This window comes from Ovis canadensis, chromosome 13 (genome assembly GCF_042477335.2).
Source record: "Ovis canadensis isolate MfBH-ARS-UI-01 breed Bighorn chromosome 13, ARS-UI_OviCan_v2, whole genome shotgun sequence".
NCBI lineage: Eukaryota > Metazoa > Chordata > Mammalia > Artiodactyla > Bovidae > Ovis > Ovis canadensis.
Window position 1 is genome coordinate 81,021,309 of NC_091257.1, and position 12,164 is coordinate 81,033,472.

Below are 12,164 nucleotides of genomic sequence, written 5' to 3' on the forward strand. Positions count from 1 at the left end.
GAATCTAATAGACAAATGAGCAAAGTGTATAAACAGGAGACTCACAGAAAGGGAATTTCAACCAACAAGAAACATCTATCAACCTCATTGGTGTTCCAAAAGCAAAGAGACCACTTGATACTTGTCAGATTGCCAATCAGAGACACAGATAATACCAAACACTGGCAAAGATGGAGAGGAGGGGGAATCCCCATACACTGGCTGATAGGGAACAGACTGGTCCCCCACGCAGGACAGCATTTGCCAGCATTTGTGAACAATTGAAGCCCCTCTGGCTCAGAAACTCCCCAGCTATAGACATCTCCCAGAGAAACTGGGGGCAAGCCCAGAGGGGCAGGACACCATGTCCACTGCCCCCGCACAAATGGCAGCAGGGCCTTGGAGAGACCCCGAGAAGCCCCACACCTGTCACAAGGAGAAGGGATAAGAAATGTGACAGACGCAGGATGTGGAATACCACGCAGCATTCCGATGCAACGAATCAATGCTCCTGCATCAACACAGACAGGTATTAAAAACAATGTCTGGGGGAGTTCCCTGGGGGCCTAGTGGTTAGGAGGTGGCCCTTTCACTGTCATGGCCCAGGTTCGTCCCTGGTTGTGGGGAGGGAAAAACAATGTGTGGGGTGAGGAAAGGAGAAACAGATTGAGTGCTAGCACCTAATAACCTAAACGTAATGTTAAAATGTGCATAAGATTTTAAAACCAGCATAAGGGAACTTCCCTGGCATTTCACTGGTTAAGAAACTTGCCTATGCAAGGGACACGGGTTTGATCCCTGGTTTGGAAAGATTCCACATGCCGAAGGCAACTAAGCCCGAGCACAACTACTGAGCTTATGTTCTAGAGCTTTCGAGCATAGAGCCCATGCTCTGCAACAAGAGAAGCCACCACAATGAGAAGCCAGCACACCGCAATGAAGAGCAGTCCCCACTCGCCGCAAGGAGAGAAAGCCTACACACAGCAACGAAGACCCGGCACAGCCAAAATGTTTTTTAATTTCAAAAAAAAAAAAAATTCATATAATTCTTCACATGCCCACCCCTGTTTTATAGATGAGGGGATCATCTATGATATAGGGGATCCAAGGTCACTGTGAAGAAGAACCAAGACTCAGACTAGAGGTTAAGTTGGTCAGCCTATTACTACCGTATTTATTGGCTTATAAGATACAAAAGATGACCCCAATTTTACGAAAGCTTTGGAGAAATAATTTTGAGGTCATAGGTAATATAATAGAATAATTAAGAGAACAAAATTAGGTTGCAATCCTGGTTCTGCCATTTATTAATAGCATGAATTTCAGCATGTTATCTGTCCTCTCTACGGCTCAGTTTCTCTACTATAAAATGGAGATAACAGGGACTTCCTTGGCGGTCTAGTGGTTAAGACTGAGCTCCCAATGCAGCAGGCGTGGGTTCCATTCCTGGGTGAGAAGCTAAGATTGCGCATACCTTGCACCACAGCCAAAAAAATAATGAGGATAATTATATGCACCTCATAGAGTCATTATGAGGATTAAATAAACTTATACATAGAACAGTGCCTGGTACATAAAGTGCTACTTTTAAATTATTGCATAAAATGAATCTTAAAAACACCATAAAATGAATCTTAAATACATGCGTTGAATGTGATCTTAAAGTCCTTTGAATTCATAAGCTCTGAAAGGACAACAACCGTAAAAGCTAAGGAAAATAGTGATATAAATAACAAGATTTACCAGATTTGCCAGTAAAGGAAACCGCCTTCCATACATACAATGGCGTAAATGAGGACATCAGGGCTGCATCCAAGTGAATAAAAAGCAAGCTACAATGCATTCCACCTGGTACCTGCAGCAAAAGCATATATTATCAGCAAAATCTGTTAGAAAGCTGCAAAACGCATCCTTGCAGCCATGCTGTGTGTTGCTACACTTTCCCACTAGGGGTCGCCCACGGTCACCCAGAGAGTTCCATTTCCAGCCCCTCTGATTTCCTCCACTGCCTGCTGCCCCCTCAGAGTTGCTTCTGTTCTAAGATGCTCAAGGGACTGGCGGCCCTGGGTCCATGGAGCCCTCAGAAGCTGAAATAAAGGAATTCTTCACCCAGGAACCCAAGAACCACCCTGAGTACCATTTCTGTCCATCTACAATACAGACATATTACAAGGCAGCAGGGAAATTGTAAATACAGTTTTTTTAGGAAGGGGAAGAGGAGACGAAAATTCTATGAGAGCAAATAGGATATTATCCTCATTTTGCAAGTGAGGAAATCGAGACTCAAAAAGGTTAAGCAACCTGTTCAAGGTCACACAGCTAGGGAACTTCAGAACTGGAATTTACATCACACCCAGGTGGGTGAGAGCTCCATCACTTCGTTATTAATCCCCACGCTCAGATCTGGGAGGCGAACAGGAGGTATGATGGAGGGGTCAGGAAGCGATGTCTACTTCCTCCCCCAAAGGCCCTCCACGCCGTCCCCCACTGGTCCAGGAAGGCTGTCATCTTTCCCCACTGAACCATGACATTTGACCATGGGGTCCAGGTCTCTTCTTGCCCCCCATCCTGGCAGAATCGCAGAGCTACACAGTGAGTTGATTCACTGGGTCAGAACCCCTGAGCCCCACTCAGAAACGCTCCTCAGTGCTTCGGTGCGACTTGGCTTCCTTCCTCTCCTGGCCTCCCGTCCCTCCCCCAGTGCCTCCTCTCAGCTGTGCAATCTCCCCTCAAACCCTGTCAGTTCTGCAACCAGAATCCCATGCAAGTCCCCAGACCGGTCCCACTGTCAGACTGACCTGAAGCCTCTTCCTCTGATCGCTGGACTTCATCTGGACTACTGAGACATTTCTTTGTCCTCATGTTTTAAAAAAGGAAGTGTAACTTATACACGGGGCTTCCCAGATGGCGCTAGTGGTAAAGAACCCACCTATCAATACAGGAGCTGTAAGAGACATGGGTTCGATCCCTGGGTTGGGAAGATCCCCTGGAGAAAGGAATGGCAACCCTCTCCAGTATTCTTGCCTGGAGAATCCCATGGACAGAGGGGCCTGGTGAGCTGCAGTCCATAGAGTCGCACAGAGTTGGACATGACTGAAGCGACTTTGCATGCAAGCACAAAACGTATATATAGAAAAATGCATACATTGAAGCATACAGATCCATGAACCACACTGAGCCTCTTAACCAGCCTTTCTGATTCTCCCCAAACGCGCCTCTCCTCCATCCACAGGGCAATTTCCAGTTGTATTAATACATGGGACCATGTCACTGCCCTGGGCAAAACCCTCCAGCACGTTCTTCCTCTGGAATGTTTCAGGACAGAGACTTACAGACACAGCATATAAGCACATCTCATTTTTGAGAAAGAAATACAAGTCAGATATAAATTCTCCCTTAAGAAAGGAATTCATGGGACTTCCCTGGTGGACCAGGGGTAAAGAATCCATCTGCCAATGAAGGGGATATGGACTCTATATCTGATCCGACAAGATCCCACATGTTGCAGGGCAGCTAAGCCTGTGCCCCACAACTACTGAAGCTCACACACCCTACAGCTCATGCTCTGCAACAAGAGAAGCCACCGCAATGAGAAGCCAGCCCCTCAAAGAATAGCCCTGCTCACTGTAACTAGTGAGCCCTGCTCACTGCTGGGTGCAGCGAAGAAGACCCAGCGAAGCCAAAAATGAATAAAAGGAATCCACTTCCACTACAGGGAAACTATGAGGCACAAGGTTGCCGTTTAGTCGCAAGTCATGTCAGATTCTTTGCGTCCCCATGAATTGCAGCCTGCTAGGCTCGTCTGTCCATGGGATCTTCCAGGGAAGAATACCAGAGTGGGTTGCCATTTCCTTCTCCAGGGGATCCTCTCAACCCAGGGATCAAACCTGCATCTCCTGCACTGGGAGATGGATTCTTTACCACTGGGTACTTGGGCCTAGAAGGATTTTGTTTACCCAGATGCTGAGCTGTAAAATGTCCCCAACTGGGATGATGAGAAAGCAGATTTACAACCCAGTGAAAACAGAACATGGTTTCACTGTATATGTAAGCTACTGATCAACTAAATTTAATGTATGATTAAATTTAACCATTTATTGTTGTTGCACTTGTTTCTCTTTACTATTGCTTTGTCTGTGTCCCACAGTTTTTCGTCTCTGGTTTTAAATTATCTATTTTTGGCTGCACTAAGTCATCATTGCTTCGTGATGGCTTTCCCCAGTTGGGGCAGGCAAGGACTACTCTCTAGCTGCTGTGCCCAGGCTTAGCTACTGTGCACAGGCTTAGCTGCTCTGTGGCATGTAGAATCTTCCAGGATCAGGGATCGAACCCATGTCCCCTGCATTGGCAGGCAGATTCTCAATCACTGGACTGCCAAGGAAGTCCTGTTTTTGTTTCAAATAAAACTTATCCATTTTAAGTGCAAAAATAAAATTAATTTTGACAAATGTTTGCTCATTCCCCTTTTTGGCTGAGCCCTTTTAGTTCACACAACCATTAATCCACTTTTTTATATAGATTTCTTTCCTTTTCTGGAATCTTAAATGAATAGGCCATACAATACTGGCTCCTTTCACGTGGCATATATTTGAGATTCCTTTATGTTACTGCATGTCCCTGCAGTTCCTTTTCAATGCTGAGTAGTATTCCACTGTAAGGATCTATAACACAATTTATTTAGCCTTTCACCCGCTGATAAATATTTGGGTTGCTTACAGTTTGAGGCTACTATGAATAAGGCTGCAATGAACATTCATGTACAAGTTTTTGCGTGGACACATACTTGGCTCCCTCCCAAAAATGACAGATTGCTCTGTGATGCTTCTTGCTATTCCATGCAAAAAATAGGTACTCTCTTGCTACTGATTTACTAGTCTTTCCCATATGAAACACAGACACACACAATGATTTGTGAAATACAGACTAGAAAATTGTAAGAAGTCAGGACTTCCTTGGTGGTACAGTGGTTAAGAATCCACCCTGCAATGCAGGAGACAGTTTCAATCCCTGGTTGGGGACTAAGATTCCAGCTGGAGCTGGGCATCTAAACCCAAACGCTGCAACGAGCTAGTCCATGCACCACAAGGAAAGATCCCACATGATGCAGTGAAGATCCTGGGTGCCACAACTAAGGCCCAAGGCAGCCGAATAAATAAGCAAACAAATAAAAAGAAAACTGAAAGAAGTCATATAATGTAACAAAATGAAGATTTGTGTGTGTGTTACTTTCCCTATTTGCCAAGCATTAGGCAGAGCACAGCATGAGCATTTCATTATTTTATCTCTCATAGCAGCCTTCAGAGGAGACAGCGCTGCTATTCCCATTTCCTATATGGGAAGCTGGTCCAGGCTTTCACTGCTGAAGGTGAGCGTTCCATCCCTGGCTAGGGAACTAAGATCCTGCAAGCGGTACAGCATGGCCCAAAAAAAAGAAGAAAGATTTCGAATCAACAACCTAACCTTCTATCTTAAGACACAGGAAAAGAAGGGAAGAGGAGAAAATGGAACTGAATCAAACAGGAGAAAAGAAATAAAGGCTAGAGCAGAAATTAATGAAAGCGACTAGAAAAACATTCGAGAAAATTAACAAAACCCAAAGTAGGTTCTTTGAAAAGACTGTAAAATTTGACAAACCCTCAGCTAAGCTGACCAAGACGAAAAAGGAAAAGTCACAAAATTATTAGAATCAGAAAGAGAAGGGGACTTTACTACTGACCTTACAGAAATAAAATCCTATCTCTTCCAATGACCAGAGTGTCATCACAGGCAAGTTACTTAAACTACCTGAGCCTCCATTTCCTATACTCTTCAAAAAGACATCATTGTTCTCAAAGGGTTATGAAAAGTTAACAAAAGGATCTGTGTCAAGTACCTGGTCAAGCTCCATTAATCACCGCCACTCCTCTAGTTGATCAGGTCTCTCTTTTCCTTTCCATCCACATCAGTCCTTCAGCCCATCTGTTTGGCTGCCTCTACCTTCCAAATATATTCAAGAAGCAGCAGCTTCTCACCTTGTCCACCGCACCTAGTTAGTCCAGGTCACCACTCTCTCGCTGACAACAGCCCAAGTGTCGCTTGCTACTCCTGCCCCCTCCCATAGTCCGTTCTCTACACAACCACCACAGCCTTGTTTTAACATGTCAGGATGTCTGCATCTCCCTTCTTCTATTCTCCACACTCACTGGGTGCAGGGGGGAAGTACACACTTTCTGCCGTGGTCTAGCGGGCCCTGCGAAATCTAGGCCGAGGTACCACTTTCCCCTTTGCCTGCAGGGCTCCAGCCACACTGGTCTTGTTATTCTTCCAGCTCATCCAGCTCATTTCTGTCTCAGGGTCTCTGCTCTGGGTATTTCCTCTGCCCACAACATCCCCCTCTCTACAGATCCAAGTGTGGCTGGAGTTTCCACTTTATTAAAGACTCCACTCATCATCATCACTCCTCTGCTGGTATCTACAGTAACTCAACCTCTTTCTCTCTGTCTTACTTTCTATTTTTCTTCCTAGTACTTATCACTCTCTGACATTATTTCCTGTCTCCCTTTACTAAATGTGCTAATAAAGGTCTGTTGAGGGACTTCCCTGGCGGTCCAGTAGTTAGGACTCCATGCTTCCACTGAAGAGGGTGCAGGTTCAATCCCTAGTCAGGGAACTAAGATCCCAAATGCTCATGGTGCGGCCAAGAAAAAAAAATGACAATGCCTTTGGAAAATAAAATAAACAACTCAAAGAACTCTTTTTCCATCCCACAAAAACTCTACTAATTTTCTTTTTTTTACTACTTTCAAGTTTAAAAAATAAATTAAAAGATCTGCTGAAACAGAAGAAAAAGCTCCGGAATAGGATCCACAGACAAATGGGACTTTATATTTGGCGCAGGACAAAGGCAAGCATCTCAGCCCAGAGGCAGAAAGGTAGACTAGTCAACACAGGGCGTTGGGATCACTAGGGAGACGTTTGGGGAAAAAACTATTTGAAGATGGTGGATTTATCACAGGTATGCCACTAGACTCCCTCTTGAAACTCTACTTTTAAAATGAAGAAACCAGGAGTTCCCTGGTGGTCCAGTGGTTACAATTCTGCACTTCCACTGCTGAGAGCATGGGTTCAATCCCTGGTCAAGGACTAAGATCCCGTAAGCTGTGTGGTGAAAAAAAAAAAAAAAACACGACAGCATAACCCTACAAGAAAGAGGAGAAGGGACCACACAACAAAATTGTTGGGGTAGAAAGTAAATGGGCAAGTATTATCAGATGGCAAAACCAAGCAGGCAGTAAGAAAAGGTGAACATTTAACCTGATTTATACCACAGAATCTCCCAAAAGACTCAGAAGTTAGTGGCATCTCTAGAAGGGGGCATAAAGGTGAGGTTGGGAGAGAGGGCTGCTACAGGAGGAAAAATTTGCAGCAGAAGGCTTAAAAAGCAGCTTGCTGTGTAGTCGCTCAGTCATGTCCAACTCTGCGACCCCATGGACTATAGCCTGCGAGGCCCCTCTGTCCATCGGATTCTCCAGGCAAGAATACTGGAGTAGGTTGTCATTTCCTTCTCCAAAGAGCAGCTTCAGTTCAGTTCAGTCGCTCAGTCGTGTCCGACTCTTTGCGACCCCATGAATCGCAGCACGCCAGGCCTCCCTGTCCATCACCAACTCCCGGAGTTCACTCAGACTCACATCCATCGAGTCCGTGATGCCATCCAGCCATCTCATCCTCAGTCGTCCCCTTCTCCTCCTGCCCCCAATCCCTCCCAGCATCAGTCTTTTCCAATGAGTCAACTCTTCGCATCAGGTGGCCAAAGTACTGGAGTTTCAGCTTTAGCATCATTCCTTCCAAAGAAATCCCAGGGCTGATCTCTTAAATGGACTGGTTGGATCTCCTTGCAGTCCAAGGGACTCTCAAGAGTCTTCTCCAACACCACAGTTCAAAAGCATCAATTCTTCGGCGCTCAGCCTTCTTCACAGTCCAACTCTCACATCCATACATGACTACTGGAAAAACCACAGCCTTGACTAGACGGACCTTTATTGGCAAAGTAATGTCTCTGCTCTTGAATATGCTATCTAGGTTGGTCATAACTTTTCTTCCAAGGAGTAAGCGTCTTTTAATTTCATGGCTGCAATCACCATCTGCAGTGATTTTGGAGCCCAAAAAAATGAAGTCTGACACTGTTTCCACTGTTTCCCCATCTATTTCCCATTAAGTGATGGGAGCGGATGCCATGATCTGAGTTTTCTGAATGTTGAGCTTTAAGCCAAACTTTTCACTCTCCTCTTTCACTTTCATCAAGAGGCTCTTTAGTTCTTCTTCACTTTCTGCTATAAGGGTGGTGTCATCTGCATATCTGAGGTTATTGATATTTCTCCCAGCAATCTTGATTCCAGCTTGTGCTTCTTCCAGCCCAGCATTTCTCACGATGTACTCTGCATATAAGTTAAATAAGCAGGGTGACAATATACAGCCTTGACGTACTCCTTTTCCTGTTTGGAACCAGTTTCATGTCCAGTTCTAACTGTTGCTTCCTGACCTGCACATAGGTTTCTCAAGAGGCAGGTCAGGTGCTCTGGTATTTCCGTCTCTTTCAGAATTTTCCACAGTTTATTGTGGTCCACACAGTCAAAGGCTTTGGCATAGTCAATAAAGCAGCTTAAATATATCAAATAGTAGACTCTTAGATCCCTTCCCTATATTATTCCCTGCCCACCATGGCTACAACCCAGACCCTGGCAGATCAGAAATTTATTTTTAGGCAGGTCAGAATTATTTTCGAATGTGGAAGAAGGTCCCTGGACAGGTAGTTACTAGACACAGGAGACTGAGAAGATACCAACAAGAGGAATTACACAAAACTTCATTTACTAACTGTTGAAGATGTCCAGATCCTCAGCCTTCTTCTTCTACTCAGCTCCGGGAACACTGCCAGTGAGGCACGGAGCTCATAATAATACGTGGTGAGACCCACCCGCCCCTGAGTCCACCCCTCCCCCCAGTTTTCATCCCCCGCTTGACTCCCAGAACCCTCAGCACAACAGGAAAAAAACAGAAACAGATTCATATCAGGGCATATAATCAGGAAAGTCCAGGATGAGAGGACATTCTAGAAATTTCTAGAGAAGCAAAAGTAGGTCACACGCAAAGTCTCAGTATTCAGAATGACTTGGGATTTCCCAACTGCAATACTGAAAGAGTGATGCCTTCAAAACCTGATGAAACTTCTGGGTGTATACTCAAAAGGATTGAAAACAGGAACTAAACAGATTCCTGCACATCCGTGTCTGTACCAGCACTATTCGCAATAACCGGAAGGCGGAAACAGCCCAAGCATCCACGGACGGCGAAAACGTGGCATATACACAAAGCAAAGTACCATGCAGCCTTAAAAAAGGAAGGCCGTTCGGACACACACTCCAACAGGGATGAACCTTGAGGCCATTGTGCTGGGTGAAATAAGCCAGACCCAGACGGATAAACACTGTAGGATTCCACTTTTATGAGGTATCCGAGGAGTCACATTCATGGACACAAAAAGTGAAATGGTGGCTGCCAGGGGCTGGGGAAACCAGGGAATAGGGAGTTACCAGTTAATGGGTGCAGAGTTTCAGTTTGGGAAGATGAAGTCCTGGAAATGGATGGTGGTGATGGCCATACAACAATGTCAATGTATTTAACACCACAGAACCCCACACCTGAAAATGGTAAGTTTTATCTTACATATATTCTTCAAAAAAAAAAAAATCCAAAGAAAACTTATTTCCACCCTAAATTTTTCCCATACACTCATGGGAGTGCAAATTCTCAAAGTTTTTCCTACAACTGTACTCTGAGAGATGACAGATGTATACAAGGGTCCTTACTGCATTTTTGTTTGTGACAGTTAATACTGGAATCAACCCACATGACAATCCACAGCACACCACTAAGGTAAATATGGTATATCTACACAAAGAAATAAGAGGTAACTGCTGTGGGATTTCCCTGGTGGTTGAGCGGCTAAGACTCTGAGCTCCCAACACAGGAGGCCTGGGTTCGATCCCTGGTCAGGAAACTAGATCCCACATGCCACAACTAAGACCCCGTGCAACCAAATAAGTAAATGTGTGTGTGTGTGTGTGTGTGTGTGTGTGTATATTTAAGAGCTAATTGCTGAAAAGAACAAGGGATCTCTTCACATATGAAGAGAGAAAAGGCCTCTAAGATATACTGTTAAGTGAAAAAGGCAAGGTGATGAACAGACTGCAAGTAATCAACATTCCCTTCAAAAGTTTTATTTCCGTGTCAAAATCAGAGCAAAAGGCAAGAAATTTCATTTCCAAAGGGCTTTCCAGGTGGTACAGTGGTCAAGAATCCACCTGCCAAGCAGGAGACATGAGTTCGATCCCTAAATCAGGAAGATGCCCTGGAGGAGGAAATGACTCCAGTATTCTTGCCTGGAGAATCCCACAGACAGAGGAGCCTGGCAGGCTGCTGTCCATGCGGCTGCAAAGAATTGGACACGACCGAGCATCTAAACCGCAGCAACAGAGAGGACAGACACTATTGTCTTCTTGTGGGGTTAGGGCTTAATCTCTAGCAATATATTCATCCTAACGGTTGAAGCCACATAAGGGTTTTGTCAGAACTGAAACTTATGTAATTTGGGGGGGTCTTTATTAAGAAAAATATGTTATATTAAATATATAAAATTGGCATAAATATGACTGTATTCAAAATGAGAAAAAAAGATGGTAAACTGCAAATTTTTAAACAACTAACAAATATCACATCACAAATATCACTATCACAAAAGTAGTTTTTTTCCTACTTTTGGGGGTACTTTAAAAAATCTTCTCTTTTTTTAAACAATTTTATTTATTTATTTATTTTTGTCTACATTGGGCATTTGTTGCTGCTTGGGCTTCTCTTTAGCTGCGGTGCACAGGCCTTCTCATTATTTTGGGCTCTTCTTCAGCTGCGGTGCACAGGCCTTCTCATTGTGGCGGCTTCTCTTGTTGCGGAGCACAGGCTCAATAGCAGTGGCGCATGGGGTAAGTTGCTCCTCGGCACATGGGATCTTCCCAGATCAGGGATCGAACCCATGTCTCCTACCCTGGCAGGCGGATTCTCCACCACTAAGCCACCGGGGAAGTCCCTGGAGGCACTTAAAAAAAAAACACATTTATTTACTTATTCAGCTGCCGCTGGGTTCTAGCTCCATCATGTGGAATTGTCAGTCTTCACTGCAGCATACAGGGTCTAAGCTGTAGGGTGTGGGATCTAGTTCCCTGACCAGGGATTGAACCCAGGCCCCTTGAATGGGGAGTGCAGAGTCTTAGCAACTGGACCACCAGGGAAGTCCCTGGGGGCACTTTCTTTGGCCTTATGGTAATAGCTTTGTAATACAATTTTTATATAGAGAAAGTAAAGATGACTCAGTTTTTCTTCTGATGTGTACACTTTTAACTGTGTACACTGCATTAAGCACATTCTTGGCAGAAGAAAATTTCCATTTTTAATAAGTGTTGGTTAAAAACTGAGCCCTCTGCTTCCATTTTCACGGTCTCCATGATTGGAAGAATTTGCCTCAGACCAGCTTCTGACTGGAGGTTTCAAACCCTGTCATATCTTTCTTTACTTAGGTACCTCTGGTGTGGATTCTATAGGACAGCTTTATATGGTGCTACTATTAATGCCTCTGTTCCTGTAACGCTGTGTCATGAAAGCCTTCCCTCTACCAGAACAGTTATCAGTATTTGAACTGTTGGCGGAAGTGACTGCAAATCACATAACTAGATAAACCCAGCTTAAATGCCTTCTGGGCTTCCCCAATGGCTCAGAAGGTAAAGAGTCTGCCTGCAATGCAGAAGACACAGGAGACGAGGGTTTGATCTTCCGATCGGGAAGACCTCCTGGAGGAGGAAATGGCAACCCATGCCGGTATTCTTGCCTGGAAAATTCCATGGACAGAAGAGTCTGGTGGGCTAAAAGACTGAGTGACTTAAGCACACAAGCATGCAAACGCATTCTAACTAAACCTTTAGGTAGATCCGAAACAATGTCCAGAGCCAACAGAAGGCCACTTAGAACAAGGGGAACAGTGAGGAGGGAGGTCATGGTGGAATAAGACAGTGGTCTTAGGTGATTGCATGCGTGCTGTCGTGTCTGACTTTTTGTGACCTTATAGACTGTAGCCCTCGGGGCTCCTCTGTCCGTGGGAT

The 12,164-nt window shown here is 44.7% G+C and overlaps 1 long non-coding RNA gene across 3 annotated transcripts in view; it reads right to left on the reverse strand.

The window, feature by feature from the left end:
- The window catches only part of LOC138417714 (uncharacterized), a 35,070-nt gene that overhangs the window by 16,707 nt on the left and 6,199 nt on the right, over positions 1-12,164 (reverse strand). For 2 of the 3 annotated variants that reach the window (XR_011248257.1, XR_011248256.1), the window contains exon 3: positions 1,723-1,834. This is a non-coding gene — a long non-coding RNA (uncharacterized lncRNA). Of the gene's footprint in view, positions 1-1,124; positions 1,454-1,722; positions 1,835-12,164 lie in introns of those variants that run through there. The other variant, XR_011248255.1, reaches the window with a different exon arrangement.